Genomic DNA, 25,162 nt, shown 5'->3' with positions numbered 1-25,162 from the left:
GTTGTAATAGTATACCCTACTGATAAAATTGTCAATGTTTTAATCAAGAAAATGGTAACTATATACGTGCGAAAAGTATCAAATGAAAAACTCCATTTTTTGCTCAACACAGTGTGTTTTTTTCATTTCAAGTATTATTTTATAACTTTATACATTTTTTAGCGTCTTTAGTGACGTAATTTATTGTAGGACGTTTCTGTCATACCATAAAATTTCAGACATAATGTGTATATGAACTTTTAAATAATTTTTGCGAGTACAAGTCTCCAGGTATCGATCAAATTCCAGCAGAATTAATACAAGAGGGTGGAAGTGCATTATATAGCGAAATTTATAAACTTGCACTTGCTATTTGGGAAAAGGAAATTGTACCAGAACAATGGAAGGAGTCCATAATTGTACCTATTTTTAAAAAGGGGGACAAAACCAACTGTGCTAACTTTCGAGGAATATCACTTTTGTTGACGTCGTACAAAATTTTGTCCAATATTCTTTTGAGAAGATTAACTCCGTACGTAGATGAAATTATTGGGGATCATCAGTGCGGTTTTCGGCGTAATAGATCGACTATTGATAAGATTTTTTGTATTCGACAGATAATGGAGAAAAAATGGGAGTATAAGGGTACAGTACATCAGTTATTCATAGATTTCAAAAAGGCTTATGACTCGGTTAAGAGGGAAGTATTATATGATATTCTTATTGAATTTGGTATTCCCAAGAAACTAGTTCGATTAATTAAAATGTGTCTCAGTGAAACATACAGCAGAGTCCGTATAGGTCAGTTTCTATCTGATGCTTTTCCAATTCACTGCGGGCTAAAGCAGGGAGATGCACTATCACCTTTACTTTTTAACTTCGCTCTAGAATATGCCATTAGGAAAGTTCAGGATAACAGGCAGGGTTTGGAATTGAACGGGTTACATCAGCTTCTTGTCTATGCGGATGACGTGAATATGTTAGGAGAAAATACACAAACGATTAGGGAAAACACGGAAATTTTACTTGAAGCAAGTAGAGCGATCGGTTTGGAAGTAAATCCCGAAAAGACAAAGTATATGATTATGTCTCGTGACGAGAATATTGTACGAAATGGAAATATAAAAATTGGAGATTTATCCTTCGAAGAGGTGGAAAAATTCAAATATCTTGGAGCAACAGTAACAAATATAAATGACACTCGGGAGGAAATTAAACGCAGAATAAATATGGGAAATGCGTGTTATTATTTGGATGAGAAGCTTTTATCATCCAGTCTGCTGTCCAAAAATCTGAAAGTTAGAATTTATAAAACAATTATATTACCGGTTCTTCTGTATAGTTGTGAAACTTGGACTCTCACTCTGAGAGAGGAACATAGGTTAAGGGTGTTTGAGAATAATGTGCTTAGGAAAATATTTGGGGCTAAGCGGGATGAAGTTACAGGAGAATGGAGAAAGTTACACAACACAGAACTGCACTCATTGTATTGTTCACCTGACATAATTAGGAACATTAAATCCAGACGTTTGAGATGGGCAGGGCATGTAGCACGTATGGGCGAATCCAGAAATGCATATAGAGTGTTAGTTGGGAGACCGGAGGGAAAAAGACCTTTAGGGAGGCCGAGACGTAGATGGGAGGATAATATTAAAATGGATTTGAGGGAGGTGGGGTATGATGATAGAGACTGGATTAATCTTGCACAGGATAGGGACCGCTGGCGGGCTTATGTGAGGGCGGCAATGAACCTTCGGGTTCCTTAAAAGCCATTTGTAAGTAAGTAAGTACATCTTCCAGAATTTGTCGGAGCATTTTAGAAACACACTGTATATTGGCTATGGTGAAAACCACTATTGGTAGGTAGGTGTACTTGAAATCAAACCTTTCGTGCTCGCAAGTCTGAAACTGTGCCTTATCACGAATTACTAGAGAGAAATGCATTGTTATGTGGTCTAACAATGAGCAGCAAACCTGTTTAGTTGTGTGAATAACCTGTTCCTTCCCACCCATCTGACTGTTTGGCTTCTTTGTGTATTTCTCCAGTCTTTTGTAGTCGAATCCGTATAAAGTTAATTGATTCTATTGTCCCAGAATGGTTGCGAAGGCACACAGCCAAATAGCTGCTCGTGTTACGTAAAAGACACGAATCAATTTGCCACTTCATTCTGACGTACTAGGTTAATAGTATCTAACTTGTATTGTGATACTCTCTTCCTCGAGATACTGTCAAATCAACATAATTAAATTATTTTACATTGCTCATATTTCTCTCTCTACTGCAATTTCTGTCGTTGTGAGGTGCGCTGTATTGACGTCATTAGAAAGATCTGTATGACTTTTTATAAAGTCTAAACACACATCTGCTTTCTTCGACAAATGAAACCATTTTATACGGATGCATTTCGAGTCTCGCTGGAGATTGGGCCAGAACGGTGGTATGTGTTTACCAACAAGTGTGTATCGTTATACTTTTTTTTTTTTAAAGATGGGACATGACAGGAGCGTTGCGATCGGAAAAACAACTGAATGTCACATAGCGTGGCGGGCCTGTTGCTATGGTAACAACGGTTGAGTTGCCAAACATACCGTTCCCACATTGCGAGTGCTTAATAGCTCTCTTAGCAACATTTATTGTGCACACAGTGTTAGCATTGGTACGTTTCATCTTTGATTCTCTGTCGATTTTTGTATTGTTTTCTTACCTTCGCTTGAATTGTCAATGAATGTTTTAAGTCAGCCATCGTAACGTCAGTTGATACCTTCCATCAGCTGGCAGCGTGGTAGTCCATATTGGCAACATGGCATTGTAGTTCCAAGTTCGGCCGCTAAACTGTCATGTCCCATCTTTCAAAAAAATAAGTATAGGGGCAGCAGGATAGGTAACTGGTGAAAGGGGATTAGGGATACAAATCGAATGTACATGCACAGGCAAGTTACCTAGCAAGTGACGGATTGGCAAATTAGAACCTTTCATCGTGTTTGTCTTCTCTGTTCGGCTATATAGCGTCATTTGTCATATTTTATTTTCCAGAAAGAAAGCACTTAAGGATAATATGTTCGAGGAACGAGATGTTTAGTAAATATAAAGGATTTATTAAGATCTGAAATCGTGTCATTAATGCTTAATTAGTTGTATAAAGAAGAAATTAATAAACAGGCTTGAGAAAATATTGCAAAAGAACTCAAATGACAAAATAAAAGGAAGTAAGCGTCTTAGCTGCATTGCTAATTCAAGGCATAATAATTTCTTAAAACTGAAACTTAGGATTACTATGATGTACCGAAGTACATATGATATTTCCGTGCAGAAATTCTGTATTACCATAAAGTGAAGAATGAGTGGAATGGAGAAAATTCTCTTCGCCACCTGGGTTTTCAGCTCTACGTGCTGACGCTTTATCCACTAAGCCACACCGGATTCAAATTCCGATGCCAGATTGAATCTTTCTCAGTTTAAGTTCTACCTCTCTGTTCCCCTTTGGCGGCCTAGCTCTATTTCAATTTCTCGTTTACTCTATCTTTAATTCTCGTTCGCTCTATCTTAATTTCTCGTTTGCTCTATCTTTAATTCTCGTTCGCTCTATCTTAATTTCTCGTTTGCTCTATCTTTAATTCTCGTTCGCTCTATCTTAATTTCTCGTTTGCTCTATCTTTAATTCTCGTTCGCTCAATCTTAATTTCTCGTTTGCTCTATCTTTAATTCTCGTTCGCTCTATATTAATTTCTTGTTTGCTGTATCTTTAATTCTCGTTCGCTCTATCTTAATTTCTCGTTTGCTCTATCTTTAATTCTCGTTCGCTCTATCTTAATTTCTCGTTTGCTCTATCTTTAATTCTCGTTCGCTCTATCTTAATTTCTCGTTTGCTCTATCTTTAATTCTCGTTCGCTGAATCTTAATTTCTCGTTTGCTCTATCTTTAATTCTCGTTCGCTCTATATTAATTTCTTGTTTGCTGTATCTTTAATTCTCGTTCGCTCTATCTTAATTTCTCGTTTGCTCTATCTTTAATTCTCGTTCGCTCTATCTTAATTTCTCGTTTGCTCTATCTTTAATTCTCGTTCGCTCTATCTTAATTTCTCGTTTGCTCTATCTTTAATTCTCGTTCGCTCTATCTTAATTTCTCGTTTGCTCTATCTTTAATTCTCGTTCGCTCAATCTTAATTTCTCGTTTGCTCTATCTTTAATTCTCGTTCGCTCTATATTAATTTCTTGTTTGCTGTATCTTTAATTCTCGTTCACTCTATCTTAATTTCTCGTTTGCTCTATCATTAATTCTCGTTCGCTCTATCTTAATTTCTCGTTTGCTCTATCTTTAATTCTCGTTCGCTCTATCTTAATTTCTCGTTTGCTCTATCTTTAATTCTCGTTCGCTCTATCTTAATTTCTCGTTTGCTCTATCTTTAATTCTCGTTCGCTCAATCTTAATTTCTCGTTTGCTCTATCTTTAATTCTCGTTCGCTCTATATTAATTTCTTGTTTGCTGTATCTTTAATTCTCGTTCGCTCTATCTTAATTTCTCGTTTGCTCTATCATTAATTCTCGTTCGCTCTATCTTAATTTCTCGTTTGCCCTATCTTTAATTCTCGTTCGCTCTATCTTAATTTCTCGTTTGCTCTATCTTTAATTCTCGTTCGCTCTATCTTAATTTCTCGTTTGCTCTATCTTTAATTCTCGTTCGCTCAATCTTAATTTCTCGTTTGCTCTATCTTTAATTTTCGTTCGCTCTATATTAATTTCTTGTTTGCTGTATCTTTAATTCTCGTTCGCTCTATCTTAATTTCTCGTTTGCTCTATCATTAATTCTCGTTCGCTCTATCTTAATTTCTCGTTTGCCCTATCTTTAATTCTCGTTCGCTCTATCTTAATTTCTCGTTTGCTCTATCTTTAATTCTCGTTCGCTCTATATTAATTTCTTGTTTGCTGTATCTTTAATTCTCGTTCGCTCTATCTTAATTTCTCGTTTGCTCTATCATTAATTCTCGTTCGCTCTATCTTAATTTCTCGTTTGCCCTATCTTTAATTCTCGTTCGCTCTATCTTAATTTCTCGTTTGCTCTATCTTTAATTCTCGTTCGCTCTATCTTAATTTCTCGTTTGCTCTATCATTAATTCTCGTTCGCTCTATCTTAATTTCTCGTTTGCTCTATCTTTAATTCTCGTTCGCTCTATCTTAATTTCTCGTTTGCTCTATCTTTAATTATCGTTCGCTCTATCTTAATTTCTCGTTTGCTGTATCTTTAATTCTCGTTCGCTCTATCTTAATTTCTCGTTTGCTCTATCTTTAATTCTCGTTCGCTCTATCTTAATTTCTCGTTTGCTCTATCATTAATTCTCGTTCGCTCTATCTTAATTTCTCGTTTGCTCTATCACTAATTCTCGTTCGCTCTATCTTAATTTATCGTTTGCTCTATCGTTAATTCTCGTTCGCTCTATCTTAATTTCTCGTTTGCTCTATCTTTAATACTCGTTCGCTCAATCTTAATTTCTCATTTGCTCTATCTTTAATTCTCGTTCGCTCTATCTTAATTTCTCGTTTGCTCTATCTTTAATTCTAGTTCGCTCAATCTTAATTTCTCATTTGCTCTATCTTTAATTCTCGTTCGCTCAATCTTAACTTCTCGTTTGCTCTATCTTTAATTCTCGTTCGCTCTATCTTAATTTCTCGTTTGATCAACCATTAATTCTATTTCGCTCAATCTTAATTTCTCGTTTGCTCTATCTTAATTTCTCGTTTGCTTTATCATCAATTCTTGTTCGCTCTATTTTAATTTCTCGTTTGCTCTATATTTAATTCTCGTTCGCTCTACTTAATTTCTCGTTTGCTCTATCATTAATTCTCCGTTCGCTCTATCTTAATTTCTCGTTTGCTTTATCATCAATTCTTGTTCGCGCTATTTTAATTTCTCCTTTGTTCTAACTTTAATTCTCGTTTGCTCTATCTTTAATTCTCGTTCGCTCTATCTTAATTTCTCGTTTGATCAACCATTAATTCTATTTCGCTCAATCTTAATTTCTCGTTTGCTCTATCTTAATTTCTCGTTTGCTTTATCATCAATTCTTGTTCGCTCTATTTTAATTTCTCGTTTGCTCTATATTTAATTCTCGTTCGCTCTACTTAATTTCTCGTTTGCTCTATCATTAATTCTCCGTTCGCTCTATCTTAATTTCTCGTTTGCTTTATCATCAATTCTTGTTCGCGCTATTTTAATTTCTCCTTTGTTCTAACTTTAATTCTCGTTCGCTCTATCTTAATTTCTCGTTTGCTCCCTTTCTCTATTCTCTTTTGCTCTCCGCTTATTCCTCTTTTGCTCTCCGATTATTTCTCGTTTGCTCTTCGTTTATTTCTCGTTTGCTCTCATTTTGTTTTCTTGTTTCACGTTTCCTCTTTCTTTATATATTACATTTTCTCTTTCTTTCCTCCTTTCTTTCTGATTCGATCTTTATTTCCCATTTGCTTTTTATTTCCTTTTTTCTTCTGGTTTGCTCTTTCTGTCTCGAGTTTTCGTTCTGTTTTTCCTTCCTTTCTTACTTTTAATGGTGGAATTAATGTGAAATGTACGTATTTTTATTAAAATTTCTATGTTATTTCTGTTCTCCTACGATCCAAGTTTAATTTCTCTTCATTCATTAAATTTCCTATGAGGGACTAAAACAAGAGTAAAAATATTTGATGTACAGACCCTGTTAGATGCAATTAGCAAGCTGCAGCTCCATTGTGGGAAATGTAGGACAGCATTAAATATGACTGCGACTCCGTCACATTGTCAATGTTACAACAGAGCGCCTTATGCATCTTACAGCAAGGAAATTAATTCCCTCCACAACTCGAAGTGTTTACAAGCAGCGTTATGATGCCTTTATCTATCTATCCATCGTTCAGCCTTCAGCGTCGAGACGAAGTGCAACGTGTGACAGTCTGCACGTAATACGAGGAGTACTTGCTGTACTTGCTGGAGGAATCTTATCCTAAATTAAGTATTTTGTAATAAAATACAATTCCAAAGAAACTAAGAATAACATAAGTTTATTTATTTTTATTTATTTAGTATTGGTAGTAAGTTTGAAATGAATACAATAGTACATTATGCAACGAGCCTATATTGGTAGTAATTAAGACTCGAGTATGTCTGTTTATGAAACGAGCGCTGGAGGAATCTTATCCTAAATTAAGTATTTTGTAATAAAATACAATTCCAAAGAAACTAAGAATAACATAAGTTTATTTATTTTTATTTATTTATTATTGGTAGTAAGTTTGAAATGAATACAATAGTACATTATGCAACGAGCCTATATTGGTAGTAATTAAGACGCGAGTATGTCTGTTTATGAAACGAGCGCTGGAGGAATCTTATCCTAAATGAAGTATTTTGTAATAAAATACAATTCCAAAGAAACTAAGAATAACATAAGTTTATTTATTTTTATTTATTTATTATTGGTAGTAAGTTTGAAATGAATACAATAGTAGGCCTACATTATGCAACGAGCCTATAATGGTAGTAATTAAGACGCGAGTATGTCTGTTTATGAAACGAGCGCAAGCGAGTTTCATAATTTTCATACGAGAGCCTTAATTACCATTATAGGCAAGTTTCATACGACTTTTTATGCTCGACCATATTTCTAACTTGAAATTATTCATAAGTATTCACGTTATGGTTATCTAAGTGAAGAGCGGAACTGACCTTCTAAATTGTGAGATGTGCGCAGACGCGGAAGTATTGATTTTTTCCGAGGGATGAATGTCATTGACCTTGATAGAGAATAACATGAACATTAAAATTGATATAACCTGGAAATTGATTTAGAATTGAAAAACGAGATGACAAATTGAATTTATTTGAATATTATTTACAATTAACGCTAATTCTTATAGTAACAGAACATAACCTTCTGCGACAGTATTGGATTTCCAGGCTCCGTGACGTTTCGCTAATTGTCTTTCGATTGCATATTCGAGAATAATCGATACTTGCGGTTTTATAATGGTACAATGGTGATTTCCCATTGGCTGAACAAGTGACCTATAATGAATAGGTGTACTTTAATGAGGTGCATTAAAGGGCTACTACCAGGTGTATAATTACTACATTTCTGCATGGTCGAGCATAAATTAATAAATACAATGAAAGATAAATTAGCCCACTTCTGAATGAGTAAGACTCGTGCTCATGAGGGAATTCCATTACTGACAAAAATAAAATTAAAATTGAAAGTGAATAGAAATTAATATGTTTAAACCCAAACTATAAATCCAATACAATTTTTTGTAGTTATATTTTTATTAATTTGGAGAGTATTCGTGGTTGAAATAATATTGGAATAAAATTTGTTTAATAATCTGGGACCTTGACTCATGCTATGATAAAAAGCTGCATTGGTTTTACATTTTGATTCAGACAAACGCAAAGAATTCATATTCTTAGTTCTATATTTGTGTATATACCTTTCAAAGTTATTAAAATTTCTATGAAATTTTTTAATAAAATAAAATAATACATTTGTTTAATGTTGAAAACTTTGAAATGTTTAAACAACAATTCAGTTGAATAATCTTTCTGCTTTTTAAAAGAAATTTTTAATACTTCTTTCTGTAGTAAAATTAACGGATAAAGGTTGGATTTATGATTTCCACCCCAACCTATGATACCATACATAAATATAGATTGAAATAATGCTAAATAAATTACACGTAAACAGTTAATTGACCAAATATTTCTTAGAATGACAAAGTAACGTAATGTTTTACGTAATTTATTACAAATATAATGAATATGATTATTCCATTTTAAATGATCATCAATAATTGAGGGGCTGGATGCAAGAAGGGCATTTTAGAGGATGTGCCCTTTTTGAGTAAAACGCTTTATTGTGTTCTCTGATCTGTTATGCATATGATCACCAAGTTGTAGTTCAATACTGTGATCATAGGGGTCAGGAGAAACCAAAATGTAAAGGCGTGCATAGATCAGATTTCTGTACTCTGTTTTCCTTGTCATGAACTCAAGTAGGCACTGACGTTTCCTGCTGTAAAGTAGTTGCTTGAGGTTATGGTATGCTTGTTTGGTGTTGTGCTGCTCAGATGTGATTCGTTTTTCTAGTAATTTGGAAGAGTCATGAGTGATACTACGGGATCCACAGCTTCTACGCACAGTACGGCTGTTGTTGAGAAGGGAAAGGGTTTGAAGAAGCGTGTGGATAAAAGTAAATGGAAAAGAAATATAGCAAAAGTCAACCGAGCATCAGGTAAGCAAAATGTTGCTACAACCGGCACACTCATAGCAAAGAAGAAGTTTCAACGAGTCCACAACTGCTGTAACAAACAATGTTGTAAACATGTAACTATTGGTGAATAGAAGTCTCTTTTCCACAACTTTCTATCCATGGCTGATAAGGGGCAATAGGACATGTATCTCGCAACAATATTAATCCCTGTAGAGCCGAAAGAATGCACAGCAAAACCCAAGAATATTCCTAGGATTTTAAACTGGAAATATGAAGTTATACATTCTGTTTGTAAGCAGTTTGTGATAGAACTTTTCCAGTGCGGTCCTAAGAGATTGCGAACCATCCTGCCAAAGCTGTGTGCCGGGATATCATCTCTACTTGCTGACATGAGGGGAAAGCTTTCTAATCGACCGAACAAGATTGCCTCCCAAGTTTGGGATTTAGTACAAGAACATTAGTCAATGCTTCCACATAAAAATACACACTATTGTGCCGCCTCAACGTCGAGAAAATATTTCGATAATTCTGGTCTATTCTCTGAGTTTTTTCGTGAAAAGACTGGACAGAGACTTCAGATGAAGTACGCAACATATCATCGATACTTTAGAGAAAACTCTGAGTTCTCATCCCGGCAGCCTCGCACGGATACTTGTGACTTCTACGCTGAATGTGAGATTTTACTCAAAGAAAATTCGAATGACCCGTGCAAAGCTGACTACCAGATTCACAACAACAATGTCAATGCGTACACACAACTCAAAGACAGAATCATCAGTCTGGCTCGTGGTGATCAAAGTGTTTTGGTTTTCGAGTTTGATTATGTGCAGAATATGCATATTGAGCATATTTTTCAAGTACGCGGCCATTCGTATTGTGTTTGCAATCGTAACTTTGGACTCTACGGGACTGTGAAAAAATGGCAAGAAAGACTTTGTACTCCTGAATCATACCTAAAGATATTTTCTAGCTGTCGAAAAAAATCCAAGTCCATTTGAAGTTCGAGAAGGTTCAAGTCTCATCAAGGACTGGGGCACAGGTCTGAACACACTATTCAGAGCTCAGCCAACAAGCAAAACCAGTAAGTTTAAAACCCAAGAGAGTGTTCGAATACACTATTCTCATTTCGGCATAATGTCTGCATCCAAATCGTACGCAGCTGTCTTTGAGCCCTTCAAGTATTGGCAAGACCACAAACTGGAACTTCGGAGAACTTCAAGCACCGTCCATCAAAAAGAGCAAGCTAGACGACCTAAGGGACCTTAGGAAGTTCTTGTCAACTGAAGAAAGGGAGTGGTATGATAGAAACATTTTTATTTCCAGTACTCAAAATGACGCCACTGAACATGATGACATAGATTTTGATTCAGGCAGTGACTATCAAGATGAACATCTGTAATACTTGAACATACTAGTGTTTACAGTAACATACTCATTGTCTTTTGTTTTTATTTGCTTAAGGCCCAGTACTTGTATTTGTTTTCATAACGCCACAAACTGTTAAAGAAGTTCGATATTTTCATTTGGTATAACGTATTACAGGTTACAATTATTATTTTGTTTGCATTTATTCACAACACTTCATGTTTACTGGTTTTAACGTGTTTTCTGCAAGAAGGGCAGTTTCATGGTCTTTTATTTTACTCGTTTTCAGTATTTCCTTTTTATATGCGGTACAAAATATGTTCGAAAGTAGTTACTAAAGACATCTATACTCCATATGGCATAAGCCTCGTTATTATCAAAGATGATTCAATAACATTATTACGGTTTGAATTTTCAACATCAATTTTCTCAAAACTTACATTTGAGGTAAGTGCCTTTCTTGCACCCAACCCCTCAATTATACCTAAATATTTAACCTCATTAACTTCATTAATAACGGAACAATTGCAATTTATATCGGAACAATCAAAATTATGCATTTTAATTTGTATTATAAATGAAATTGGTACATTAGTAATAAAATATAACGTAATTCACACGTGGTGAATACGAAAATGACAATGAATAGTACGTAACACTTTAGGTTTTTGTGTTAAAAGTTGCGGAAGTGCTCTTCAATTTGAAGGTTCAAGCTTTTTTTTACATACGGTATTAGAAATGATACTGGTCACATTTTCTTGTGTGTAAAGCCTCTTAGGCAGTTACGCTATGATAACAATGACAAATTTACTGTAGGCCTATAACAAATTCTCCCTTGAACTATCCTCTCCCATCCTTTAACTTTTCTCTTCGACTCTAACTTTTGTTTCTCCCTCTTTAACTCTTTTCTCCCCCACTCTATCTCTACTCTTCCACTCTTTAACTCTTATTTTCCGCTCTTTATCTCTTCTCTCACCCCTTAGATCTTTTCTCACACTCTGCAACTTCTCTTCCATTCTAACGCTTTTCTGTTACTCATACAGTACAGTACGACTGTGAAGAACCTTGGTATTTATATGGATTGTCACCTGGAATGGAATGAACAAGTGAATCACACTTCCAAAAAAATATTTTCCATTATTCACTCATTAAAGCGACTGAAGCACTTTCTTCCTGATAAATTAAAATTAATCCTTGTGCAAACACTCGTGATGCCACATTTTGACTACTGCGATATTATATTAAGTAACCTAAATGAAAATTTGAGCAGCAGGCTACAACGTGTGCATAATGCGTGCGTCCGTTATATTTGTAATATTCGTAAGTATGATCATGTTTCCCCGTCTTTCCAAACTCTGTCTTGGCTAAGGCTAAGCGATCGACGAGCCCTGCATTCTCTTGTTCTCTTATTTCAAATTCTGCGCACCGCTACCCCAATCTATTTGGCTTCTCGTTTCCAAAATTTATCCGCATATCATCAGCTAAGTACAAGATCTCATCATAACAATTTACTCATTATACCCTACCACAAGACATCTTTATATTCTTCATCCTATACAGTTTCAGTTGCTAGAAATTGGAACTCGCTTCCGAGTAATATAAGGGGTTGTTGGACAATTGCTTCATTTAGGTCAAAATTACATAAATTCTTACTTAACAGATGAATTGCTGATTAATATTTGTTACTTATAATGAAACTAACATCTGTCCATTCTTATTATTATTATCTTTAATTTCTCTAAATAGATTTACAAAACCTCTAATGGCAATTACATTAATATTCTCATTATAGAAATAGAAATATATATATTCTCCCTGTAACATAGTCCTAGTAAGCTTATATTAAATTAATTTTCATCATTTTACTAGCTATCTCAAATATTAAATTAATTATAATTCATTGAATTAAATTAGCTCATAAATTAAGTTACTACTATACCATATAGATTTATCTAAATTTAAATAAATGTGTAGTGAAGATTATTGCTGGAGAACCTTTTAAGTGTAGTGAAAATATTTGTAATTTAAATTTATGTATTGTATTGATTAAGGCTGGTTGAGTGGAAGAGAAGGCCTTATGGCCTTAACTCTGCCAGCGAAAATAAAACATTATTATTATTATTATTATTATTATTATTATTATTATTATTATTATTATTATTATTATAACTCTTACTTTCGACTCTTTAACTCTTCTCTTCCACTCTTTAACTCTTTCCTCACCCGATCTTTAACTCTTCCCCCACTCTTTAACTTTTTCCTCTCCTCTTCCACCATTTAACTCTTTTCTTCCATTCCATAGCTCTTCTTTTCCATTCTTTAACTATTCTCTTCCACTATTTAAGTCTTCTCCCACTCCATAACTCTTATCTCACAAGCAAACGTCAAATGCTGGATAACTTTCGGTGTTGGACCCCGGACTCATTTCACCGGCATTATCACCTTCATATCATTCAGACGCTAAATAACCTGAGATGTTGATACAGCGTCGTAAAATAACAAGCAAACGTTCTAATGGGGGCAGATAAAAGAGTTAAATTTTTTTCTTCCACCAAATTAATAATGTCAAAAGAAGTGCTTATACAAATTTTGGCCACTCGACCGTAATTACGAGAGCCGTAAAAAATAAGTTCGCCAGGGGCCGCTAACAGAAAAAATAAAAAACATAATTTCATTGAACAAATTTATTGGAACGGACACAGCAATTGTTGAGCTATTTTTCAACATATTTTCCATCGGAATTGAGACATTTCTCATATCATGGGATCGACAGAGAGAGGTGCAGACGCAGTCAACCGCTGGTTCCGATCTGAGGCGGCTGAACGACACAAAAATTAATCCCATGGTATGACAAATGTTTCAATTCCAGTGGTGGATATGTTGACAAATAGCGCAAAAACTGCTGTATCTGTTTCAATAAATATTTCTATGCAATTGTGCTTTTTTGTATAAACGGCCCCAGGGAAAATCACTTTCTGGACGGCCTCGTAATTGCGGTCGAGTGGCCAAAATTTGTATAAGCACTTCTTTTGACATTATTAACATGGTGGAAGGAAAAAAAATAACTTTTTTATCTGCCCCCAACAGAACGTTTGCTTGTCAGTCAATAACTCTTCTTTTGCACTCTTTAACTTTTCTCTCTCACCCCATAGCTTTTTCTCTCACTCCATAACTTTTCTCTTCCACTCTTATCTCTTTTCTCTTACTCCATAATTCTTATCTCCGACTCTTCAATTCTTTTCTTTCACTCTTTAACTTTTCTCTTCTATTCTTTAACTCTTCTTTCCTACTCTTTATGTCTTCTCTCCTAATTCTTAACTCTTTATTCCCAGCAATAACTCTTTTCTCCCACTCCATAACTCTTTTCACCTATTCCATAACTCTTCTTTTCCACTCCTTTCTGTTCCACCTCTTCATATCTCACTCCTGCTTCCCCTTTAAATGACTGTCTATTGCTTGAAATTGGTGACAAGCTTTGGGTAGTCATAGTTCGACTACATACATACCCTTGCAGCACGAATATAGTCGAGATTCGGTTTCGACTATCGATGGTTTTGAGAAATGCCTCTGCTGAATTACAACCAAGGCGCGACATGGAACTGTGGCCTGTAGTCTGAGTCTCGTGAACAGGTAGTAGGCCTACATAAGTTTAGCTGTCTTTATTCGTCTCTGTCGAGATTCATCTTACTTTGCACCTCTTGACCCTTCAAAATGTTTTTCAATAGTTGAGCAGTTTGGACTTTATCCATTGCTAATTATTGTCAGAATAATAACACAACGTTTCGAAGATTGGATCTTTCTTCGTCTTCAGGTGAAAACCTACTGTGAGGATCGTTACAGACATAAGTACATAAGTGTACATATTGGATCTTAATGTCAAATAAAAATACATAATATATGTATTTGTATGTATTTATTCACACTGGAAATGGGTATATATACTCCGTGGCAGTGGTAACAAATTACACTCAATAATGACAATTAATAATAAACATAACTAATACAAATACAATTAATAATAAATTAATAATAATACTAATTTATTTATTTATTTATTTACTTATATTTAATGTGCTGTACAACAGCCAGAGGCCAATTACAGTTCAGCACAAACAATATAACAAAAACATTAGCAATAATTTGCAATAAAAGTACAAAGAAATAATTAAATTAATGGCAATTAATTAAAATGATAATTACAAATGAAATAATGGAATCATAAATGAAGAATGGAATCATATAAAATAGTATTACAAAGATATACAAGATTATAATACAACGTCAATAATGACAATGAATGGACGGGATAAAATGGATGACTAAAGTACATAGTATAATGAGATAAAAGTAATTGTATTTGAAAATGAAAGGATGGAATCAAATAAATTAATAAATAACAAAATGATATAAAAGTTAGCGAGAATAATAATAATAATAATAATAATAATAATAATAATAATAATAATAATAATAATAATAATAATAATAATGAGCATCCTAAATTATGTAAATGAAGCACGATCACTTAAAATAATATTTAAAGTAAATCTAATTTGTATCTTAAACCTAAGTTCGAACTAAGACCCACGAGTATGATATGTTCATACATGCACAAATACCTTTCGACACTACACTTATTTTGCTGTCAACTCACTCACTGCACTGATTCTATCCTGATTTCACTAACAATTCAAAAACATTTCACTGTTCAAATACTTTGCACTGCCACTATAAACTATAGAACTTCACTGACACAAACACACTTCACTGGAAATGGGTGTACACTCGGTGGCAGTGGTAACAAATTACACTCAGTAATGACAATTAATAATAACATAACTAATAAAATACAATTAATAATAAATTAATAATAATACTAATAATAATTAATAATAATAATAATAATAATAATAATAATAATAATAATAATAATAATAATAATAATAATGAGCATCCAAAATTAAATGAAGCACGATCACTTAAAATAACATTTAAAGTAAATCTAATTTGTATCTTAAACCTAAGTTCGAACTAAGACCCACGATTATGATATGTTCATACATGCACAAATACCTTTCGACACTACACTTATTTCGCTGTCAACTCACTCACTGCACTGATTCTATCCTGATTTCACTAACAATTCAAAAACATTTCACTGTTCAAATACTTTGCACTGCCACTATAAACTATAGAACTTCACTGACACAAACACACTTCACTTACACAACCCACTTCACACTTCATTGACACAACACACTTCACTGACACAACACACTTCTTCATTAATACAACACTTCAAATAACAAAATATCAATTACCCCTTTAAGTAGTGTGTATAATATACTACCGTCTATTAGTAAAGTCCTTAAGCCTATTTTTAAATACATTTTTGGTTGTTGGTAAAGCCTTTAGTAAGTCTGCAGGTAAAGCATTCCAGTCCCTGATAATACGATTGAGAAAAGAAAACTTTCCAGTGTCCGTCCTCTGTCTTCTTTCCCTCAATTTATATGCCTACCTGATACATCATTCACATTTTGTTTTCTGGAAAGATAGTAAACCGTACACAAATTGGATTTTGTATGTTTTTGCATATTCCTTGTTTTATTATGCACGTTTTAGACTTTGTTTGTGCATATAAATCCTAGCCCTACTGATCACACATTCTGAGACATCAGTTCTGCACCAAATGGACTACGCAATTGGACGATTAATTTAATATGACTTTACGTAAAATTTGTTCCTTTGTTAGTTGCTTCCTACAATGAAAGCGAAAAAGTATGTCATTTTTATGGCACCTTTTCCTTTAATACAGGCATGTCAATTGATGCCCACAGGAGCAAGCGCGCGCTTTAGAGCCCAGGAGAGCCTGAGCGCTTTACAGCGGAAAGGAAAGAGACAGACGAAAGAGGTGGTATATGCCGCTTGGTCGAGCTATATTCAGGAATGGCCAGCACTGATTCAATAGATAAAGGGAAGAGAACTTCTTAAAACTGTATCCATGTTAATTTTGAGATTTGCCTGAGAAGTATAAGTGCATTATAAGAATGTAAGTTTTAATTTTAATGCTCATTTTTCACAAGTTTGATTTTTTTATTCAAAATAAATATTTTCTCAACTTTTCATATAGAAAAGTGAAATTTTCAGGTATAGGCCCATTTATTTAGTAGCCTTACAGAATGTTTTCGTAAATCTAATATACCGTATATAGGTATTACTGAAGATAATGTATTGAAAATTTTAAAAATATTCGCATGGAAATTGTTTGTAAGGAAATGAATTAACAAAGCAACTACTGTTACATCATAAGCAAAAGATGCGTGCCCATGTGTTTTAAAAATGTCAGCTCTATGGCTTCAGCAGATTTCGAGAAAATAATTTAATATTCTGATGATAGGAAGTTGCTCACAAATATCACCTTAAAAGCATAATGCGATAAGAGTTTTGTTATGTAATATCAGTTACACTTAAAACAGATAGAGTAGGTACCTAGGTAACTTTGCTTTGTACTGTAATATTGTTTTGATTAGTTTATTGATTACTTTTATGAGGCTAAAGATACCATCAATATAAATTCCAACTTATCATGTCATACTCAATCTCTTTCTTTGGAATATCACTTTCTTTATGAATGATGTGTTGCATCCACTTAATACAGTATAATATTATACTACTATGGAATGTAAGTGAATATTCCTTCTTAACTCTCTATTATGGTATTAAGATTTAAAACACAAGTGCAATATTAAGAAATCAGTGTTAGTACTTTTGTTTTACAGACAATATAGATAATATCAAACAGAAAGAAGCCATATAAAAATAAAGACATAAAATTTCACGTTCCGTTTGAAGTTTGTGCACCACTGTTTTCTTAATCCAACAGGTTGCTTATTCATATACACAACCCTTCCTCTTTCCATACTTAGCGCTTGCTGCCCGCGCACGACGTCAAGGTCAGAAAAATGCGCTTGCTCTGACATCATTGGACTACGTTATTGAACGATTAATTTAATATGAATTTACGTAAAATTTATTCCTTTGTTAGTTTCTGTCTAGAATGAAAGCGAAAATGTCTGTCATTTTCATGGCACCTTTTGCTTTAATATGTGGAAATACGTTTTCGTTGTTTCTCGTATTCTGAAGCGAACAAGTAGGCTGCGTGTAGTTCCCAGCCGGCTGGATTGGCACAGCTCAGCGTCTGGAAGATTAGAGGAGGAAGCATCATTGTTTGTGTACAAGATTGCATATCAAATTTGAATTTTAAATATCCGCTACATATTGCGTCATTAGGATGCGCATTGATCGCCTGCGACTGCTGCAGGTTGGAGCTGACTTCCTGCCGTCAAATGACGAAATAAAAAGAAGGTGATCAAAATTGGCCTCTATAGATTTTCACTTAGAATCTGCAATCATAGAAAGAGGAGTCGATTCAAGTTCCCTTCTGCTACCTCATCTACAGTCCTTTTATTTCTGCACCTGTCTCCTTTCATTAAAATTTGTTCTGAACTTTTTCCGATTTCTCTTACCTTTTTGAATTTAATTGCATTTATTGAAATAACAAATTAGGTTACATATACATATTTAAAATAATAAGGTTTGCACCCAAAAGAGCAAACGTTCGTGCTTGGCGCAGTTCCTGTTATGTAACATAATACTGGAAGTTGTGTGAACTAATTAAAATTTTAAGTAGAAATTGAAAAAAAAGTATTAGTTGGGGAAAAAAGAAAAGAAGAAAATATCTATACCAAAAAAAGTTAAATAATGAACAGTTTCAATTTAAATAAATTCATTCGTAGCAAGTAATGCGATAGGTTTGGAAGTTTTATTTTATTTTATTGGGTTATTTTACACGCTGTATCAACATCTAGGTTATTTAGCGTCTGAATGAAATGAAGGTGATAATGCCGGTGAAATGAGTCCGGGATCCAGCACCGAAAGTTACCCAGCATTTGCTCGTACTGGGTTGAGGGAAAACCCCGGAAAAACCTCAACCAGGTAACTTGCCCCGACCGGGATTCGAACCCGGACCACCTGGTTTCGCGGCCAGACGCGCTGACCGTTACTCCACAGGTGTGGACGGTTTGGAAGTAAATTCCGAGAAGACAAAGTATATGATTATGTCTCGTGACCAAAATATTATACGAAATGGAACTATAAAAATTGGAGATTTATCCAAATCAAAATTTCAGGTATAACTCCCTGTAAAGTTGATTTGAATAATTTCGAGGGAAAAATTGTTCCGGAGCCGGGTATCGAACCCGGGACCTTTGGTTTGACGTACCAACGCTCTACCACTGAGCTACCCGGGAACTCTAACCGACACCGATATATCTTTCGAAGAGTGAAAAATTTCAAATGTCTTAGAGCAACAGTAACAAATATAAATTACACTCGGGAGGAAATTAAACGCAGAATAAATATGGGAAATGCCTGTTATTCGGTTGAGAAGCTTTTGTCATCTAGTCTGCTGTCAAAAAATCTGAAAGCTAGAATTTATAAAACAGTTATATTACCAGTTGTTCTGTATGGTTGTGAAACTTGGACTCTCACTTTGAGAGAGGAATAGAGATTAAGGGTGTTTGAGAATAAATTTCTTAGGAAAATATTTGGAGCTAAAAGGGATGAAGTTACAGGAGAATGGAGAAAGTAACACAACGCAAAACTGCACGGACTGGGTTCTTCACCTGACATAATTAGGAACATTATATCCAAACGTTTGAGATGGGCAGGGCATGTAGCAGATATGGGCGAACCCAGAAATGTATATAGAGTGTTAGTTGGGAGACCGGAGGGAAAAGACCTTTGGGAAGGCCGAGACGTAGATGGGAGGATAATGTTAAAATGGATTTGAGGGAGATGGGACATGATGATAGAGACTGGATTAATCTTTCACAGGATAGGGAGCGACAGTGGGCTTATGTGAGGGCGGCAATGAACCTGCGGATTCCTTAAAAGCCATTTGTAAGTAAGTATTTACGTTTACTACCCAATAGCAGATATTTCAATGAAAATCCAGCATTTCAGTTTTCCCTATTTTCTGCTATACTATTAAGTCGGCATACGATCCATGTACACATTTTTTGTTTTGTATTTAATGTTGTCTATAGTGATATCTTTATTCACTCACTCACTCACTCACTGTATGAAATCTTCTCTTCCACATTGTCTGTCGTGACTCATGCAAACAACTAATAACATTTGAGGCGTTCAGAGCAGAAGTGGTGTAAGTCAAAAATGGGTAATGACGGTTAAAGTAAACATTCTGTAAAATACAGTGCAAAGTAGCAATTAATATTCAGTTTATTTAAACTATTAGTAGTCAGTGGATATCAAGAAGGACATATTAATTGCTACTTTGCGCAGCATTTTACAGAATTTTTACTTTAAACCTCATTATCCAATTTTGACTTACACCACTTTTGCTCTGAACGGCTCATTTCTCCCGTTCACCATTCCTTCCAGTGCATCTTTCAGTAGGCAGTTTCTTCTCAGCCAGTGACTCAGCCAATTTCTTTCTCTCTTCCTGTTCAGTTTCAGCATCATTCTTTCTTCGCCCACTCTTTCCAACATAGCTCCATTTCTTATTCTGTGTGTCCATTTCACTTTCTCAATTTTTCTCCATATCCACATTTCAAATGCTTTCAGTCGCATAATGTTTAATTATCTAATATTTTGAGGTAAACTGCGTTTTGTTTATTATGTTGTTGCTAAGCGATAATCTGACTTCTTTTGTTCGTAAAAACAATCTATATATATAATTTGAACTGGTAATGGAAATTACGGGAAAACGGCTGAACGGATTTTAATAAATGGCCCCTCATTTTGAAGCTTGGAACCCAAAGTTTTTCGGAAAAGTAGTGGTTTTCAGTGAAATGTCAATTTTCCTACAGAATTTTCCTATTTTCCAAAATCCATCTATTGTCAGATTTAAGAACTAATTTTATTCAATCACGGCCGACTTGATTGAATTTCAGAACAAAACAGACACTACAATAAACAACACGAAGGCCATGACCTGCAGGATTGCCGACATATTTTGAGCTCAATTCAGTTTGTTATTAAAAACTGATTTTGCAGTGTATAATTTTCTGAGTACAGCTGTGTATTGGATATCCAAATCTACGAAACTTGAGGTGGTTTGATGACATTGTTACCATTAGAAATTAAATATTATTATAGTTAATATCAAGATGCGTCTATTTTTCATTAATTGTACATAATATTGATGCTAGCTATATTAATGACATGAAAGTGAAACGTTTTGAGGTTATGTAAGTAAATGTAGAGAATATCTTAATTTAGATCTTCATTTCTATTACTGAGTGGCTGCTATATATAACTACAAAACTTAAGTAAGATAATAATATTCTTATTAAAAATCAAATATGTTTAGGCCTATAATTATTAACCCAGTGGGGTTGGGTCTTTTTCCATATACTTAATGGCGGTGTAGTGTAGATATTGATATGTGTCATTGTCTTCAGTATTGGCTCGAGAGAGCGCAAAAATTACAGTTCGTAAGGAAAGATAAAAAGGTATTACTTACTGATAAAATAAGAGGCCTAGAAAATTTTGTAGTCTCCAGATCATTTCAGCAAGATCTCTTAGTAGGATAAAATGATTTTACCCTCTACATTTCAAGTTCTACATGCAGCAGCTATACGAAAATGCTATTGTTCGAAAGCTTAGCAAACCTGACATTTTTTTTTTAACTTTTGCCTACAATCCACAATGACCTGAAATAGCTACTGTTATCGTCCTGACATTGATACTTGCGTTTTCGCGTTGAAACTCAAAAACCGAAGTTGGATAGATTCAAGAAAAAGTATTTGGCCTAAAAAAATCCATTCAGAGGAAATATGTTTCATTATTATGGAAGCAAATAACTATCAAAAGGACAACTATTCTTCATTGAAAATAAATCTGAAAAATTTTTATTTGAACGTCTAACGAACTTAGTTTGCAGCAGCACTTGCTACACAAGCCACTAGTATTATACAAAACTGTCTTGTTTTAAGGTTGCATTAGAATTAAAATAACTACTGTATAATTTCTGATATGATTTTATATCGATTTTTCTTTGTTTTCCCAAATGGAACAGTCTGTATTTTTTATAATGGATTTAATTAATAAACACTGATTTCACTTGTCGTTTCTTCTCATTGTTCCAGGTGAGTCTGACTGAATTTCATTGGCTGCTGAATGGTGAGTGTTAATTACTGTTTCAATTATGTGTTACTATACAACCTGGGTTCAGATTTCAAATAAAGCTCGCGGCCTACAATTCTTCGTGCAGATCCCACTCAACTAGAGACCCATTTTATTTTGTGTGTATTTATTTTCCCAACATGGTCCCAACTGTCTTCCACGCTTTGTGATATTCAGTTGTTTCTCCGATCCCAGCGCTAATGTTATGTCTAGGGAAAGGAAGTTCATGCATTTGCATTTGTTCTCAATCGTTATGTGAATATGCTGAAAGATTATCTACATGAATCACAAATTTCTGAATAAAATGATATTACTTTTATTGTGATAAAAGTGCATATTTTGCCTTTATTTATAAGAGCATCATATTTTAACATTTATGCAGGGAAATTGCATATTATGTATGTTTATCTTTCCCTCATTTTTAAAAGTGTATAACCTCGTAAACACGACTAATTTATGTTTATGAATTTTGAACGTAACGATGACGCCCTCATAGGGAGCCTCTCAAGTTAGCAATTGGTATTCCTTTACTCCAGTCTTTAGCAGATTTCGATAGAACAATATCCAGTTTAACATCAGTTCCAGGAAATGTAGGAGATAAAGTGAACGAGAAAACAGCAAATATTCTTTCCAAAAACCCTGGCTATTATCAACTTAAAGAAATTCAGGATATTCTCGAAGAAAAAACATCCAAAAAAGCAACAAAATTTTCTATAGAACAGCTCATAGCTTTCGTACAAGCCCCTCATACTTCTTGTGACGTAGAACGAAGTTTTTCGCGCTACAAAACTATTCTATTGTATTGTATTTATTAACATTCCATGGTATTCATACATTGCTTTACAGCTAGAATATGGAACAAGTCAAAAACTTAATACTATTATAAAGTCTTAATTTATAGTCACAGTCTAGATGAAATATATATACAGACGAGATTTACAATATAGTCTACTAGTACAACACACAGTTTTAGTATCAATTTCATGAAGTGTTATTGAATGTCATGAATTCACTTACAGAATAGAAGGCGTGAGAAATTAGGTACTTCTTTAATTTGGCCCTAAATAATCTTATGTTTTGAGTTTAATTTTTTATATCGATAGGAAGGCTATTAAAAATTTTTACTGCCATATAACGCACTCCTTTTTGATAGCACGATAGACTTGCCGATGGAGTATGGAAGTCATTTCTTTGACGTGTATTTATGCTATGAACTGTTGAATTAGTTACAAAGTTTTCACGATTACATACGAGGAAGACTATTAATGAAAAGATATACTGACAAGCCATGGGCATTATTTGTAGTTTTTTGAAAATAGTCCTACACGATTCCCTAGATTTGGCACCTACTATTATTCTAATTACTCTTTTTTGTAATAGAAATATACTGTTACTATCTGTGGAATTTCCCCAGAATATTATTCCAAAACTCATTACCGAGTGGAAGTATGCTGAGAGACAACAGACGAAGAATGACAACAGAAAACATACGTCACTGCTTAGTTGTGAACTGTAACAGCATAAATGGAGCATTCAGCAATGAGACAAGCACTTCAAAATTCATAGACTAAACGTAAGTTTGAGTGCACCCCGTGTATAATGGCAGTTGACTTGGACATAAAAACGACAACGTATATATCTAACTTGGGATCCGGCCACAAAGGGAAACACTGAAGGAGGAAGGCTCGTTCCGGTGCTGTGCATTGAATTCGGCGTAGCTCAGTGGTCAGAGCGCTTGGTACGTAGAACCAAGAGACCCGGGTTCGATCCCCGGCGCCGGAGCGAATTTTTCTCCTCAAATATTACCGTAATTAAACATAATGTAAATTTATTCCAACTCAACAATGTAATTTTATTATCTCAACAATAATTATCACTCTCTACAATTTAATTTCACTCCCGTCAACAATGGGATTTGCTCTCCACACAGTAACACAGTATTCGTTAGTGCAACTCCACTGACGACAATGACAATTTACTTGGACTATTACGAACAACAATGAACTGTTAATCTTAACTAATATTCACAAAGCACTGTTTACAACATAGAACTGTCAGTTCTCAGTTCACAGCTCGTTTGTCTTGGCTAGTTCTTCTAGCTAAGTCACTCGCGTTCACAGAATCTCGAACCCCAGTTCTTCAGAGACGATCCGCTGAACTTCGAACTCAGGTCCCCCCAACTGCGGTCCACTGCGCTCGAACTCCGGGCTTCAGGCTCCACAGTTACGGACACAACTCAAGTCGCGCTCTGGTCTCGAAGCTGGCTTCACTGCTACACAAGACTGGCTTACTGACTGTCCAAAACTCTCGAAGGCTGGTTTCCTTTTATTTGCTAGGCAACACTTCGCGAACCTTCGATCTCTGGTCGTTTCCGTCACTCGATGATTCGGCTTCCAGCTGCTACTCCCCTCTATACTCTCCCGCGGTCGCTCTTTCCCCTTTCTCCCCTCTACTCCTAAGCCACAGCACATGCCACAGGAAGCAGATGCGCGCGCAACCTCCGCGCCGGCCGACCTTGCACTTCCTTCTGCTGGTCGTTCACGTCGCTGTCACAATAAGTTACCTATACCTTATTATTTTGTTAAAATAATCTCAGACTGATAATGCATATTTTGTAGCATATTTATCTATTTTTACGGCATAAATGCATATATTCTTCACGTTTTTAGGGCATGAACTTTCCCTGGTTATGTCCCATCTAAAAAAAAAAAAACAGGTAGGCTATAGTCACACGATGTTACAAAACGTGCAAAATTAATACTGTTGAAATTCAACTTTTACAAAGTTTCTCAACTTGAAGAGGGAAATTGATGCCTGAAATCGGGAAGTGGGAAACGATAACACAAATTCCTTTGTGCGAGATCGTGCGTATTTGCTTGTTTTCCGCACAGAACCAATACGCGGTAAGTGTGAAATACCACATTCAGTATTCCCAACGTAACACACAACAATTTCCCTCTTCTTACCGCTTAAGCGCAACATTCATTTTACTGCTTTAGGCTTTTAACATATTATTTTTAGAGATGTTTAACATAGTAATAATTATAAATTGGAAACTTACCACTGCAATTTCACCTAAATTCCAATGTTAATTATTGTTTTTAAATATTTGCAAAAATTAAGTAAAGTCTACTACTCCACAAGACTTATTGCATTCCTGATACAAGTAACATTAAGGAAGCCGTGAAAAAGTCAACAAGATTCCAGATGCCGATGTTATTTCTGCAATATGTTATATAAATAATATTGTTAAAATATTAAAATGAAAAATAAATCATTGTATCCACACAACTCAAATGAGGTGACAAGATGCCAGAACTCAACTATGAGTGCACACAAACTCTGTATGACGGCTTTCTGTTAAATTACCCCCAGTAACG

General features: G+C 34.8%; 1 protein-coding gene and 2 non-coding genes across 4 annotated transcripts in view; 2 read left to right on the top strand and 1 right to left on the bottom strand.

Annotated features, from left to right (window-relative positions):
- LOC138706670 (uncharacterized) overlaps positions 1-25,162 on the top strand; it is a 507,718-nt gene that overhangs the window by 254,387 nt on the left and 228,169 nt on the right. The window lies entirely within an intron of this gene.
- On the bottom strand, positions 18,812-18,883 carry TRNAD-GUC (transfer RNA aspartic acid (anticodon GUC)). The gene has a single exon. It is a non-coding gene; the product is annotated as a tRNA-Asp (tRNA).
- Positions 23,491-23,564, top strand: TRNAT-CGU (transfer RNA threonine (anticodon CGU)). The gene has a single exon. It is a non-coding gene; the product is annotated as a tRNA-Thr (tRNA).

Source organism: Periplaneta americana, chromosome 9 (assembly GCF_040183065.1).
Source record: "Periplaneta americana isolate PAMFEO1 chromosome 9, P.americana_PAMFEO1_priV1, whole genome shotgun sequence".
Lineage (NCBI taxonomy): Eukaryota > Metazoa > Arthropoda > Insecta > Blattodea > Blattidae > Periplaneta > Periplaneta americana.
The sequence above is the reverse complement of the archived record's forward strand: the minus strand, read 5'-3'. Positions and strand labels throughout refer to the sequence as shown.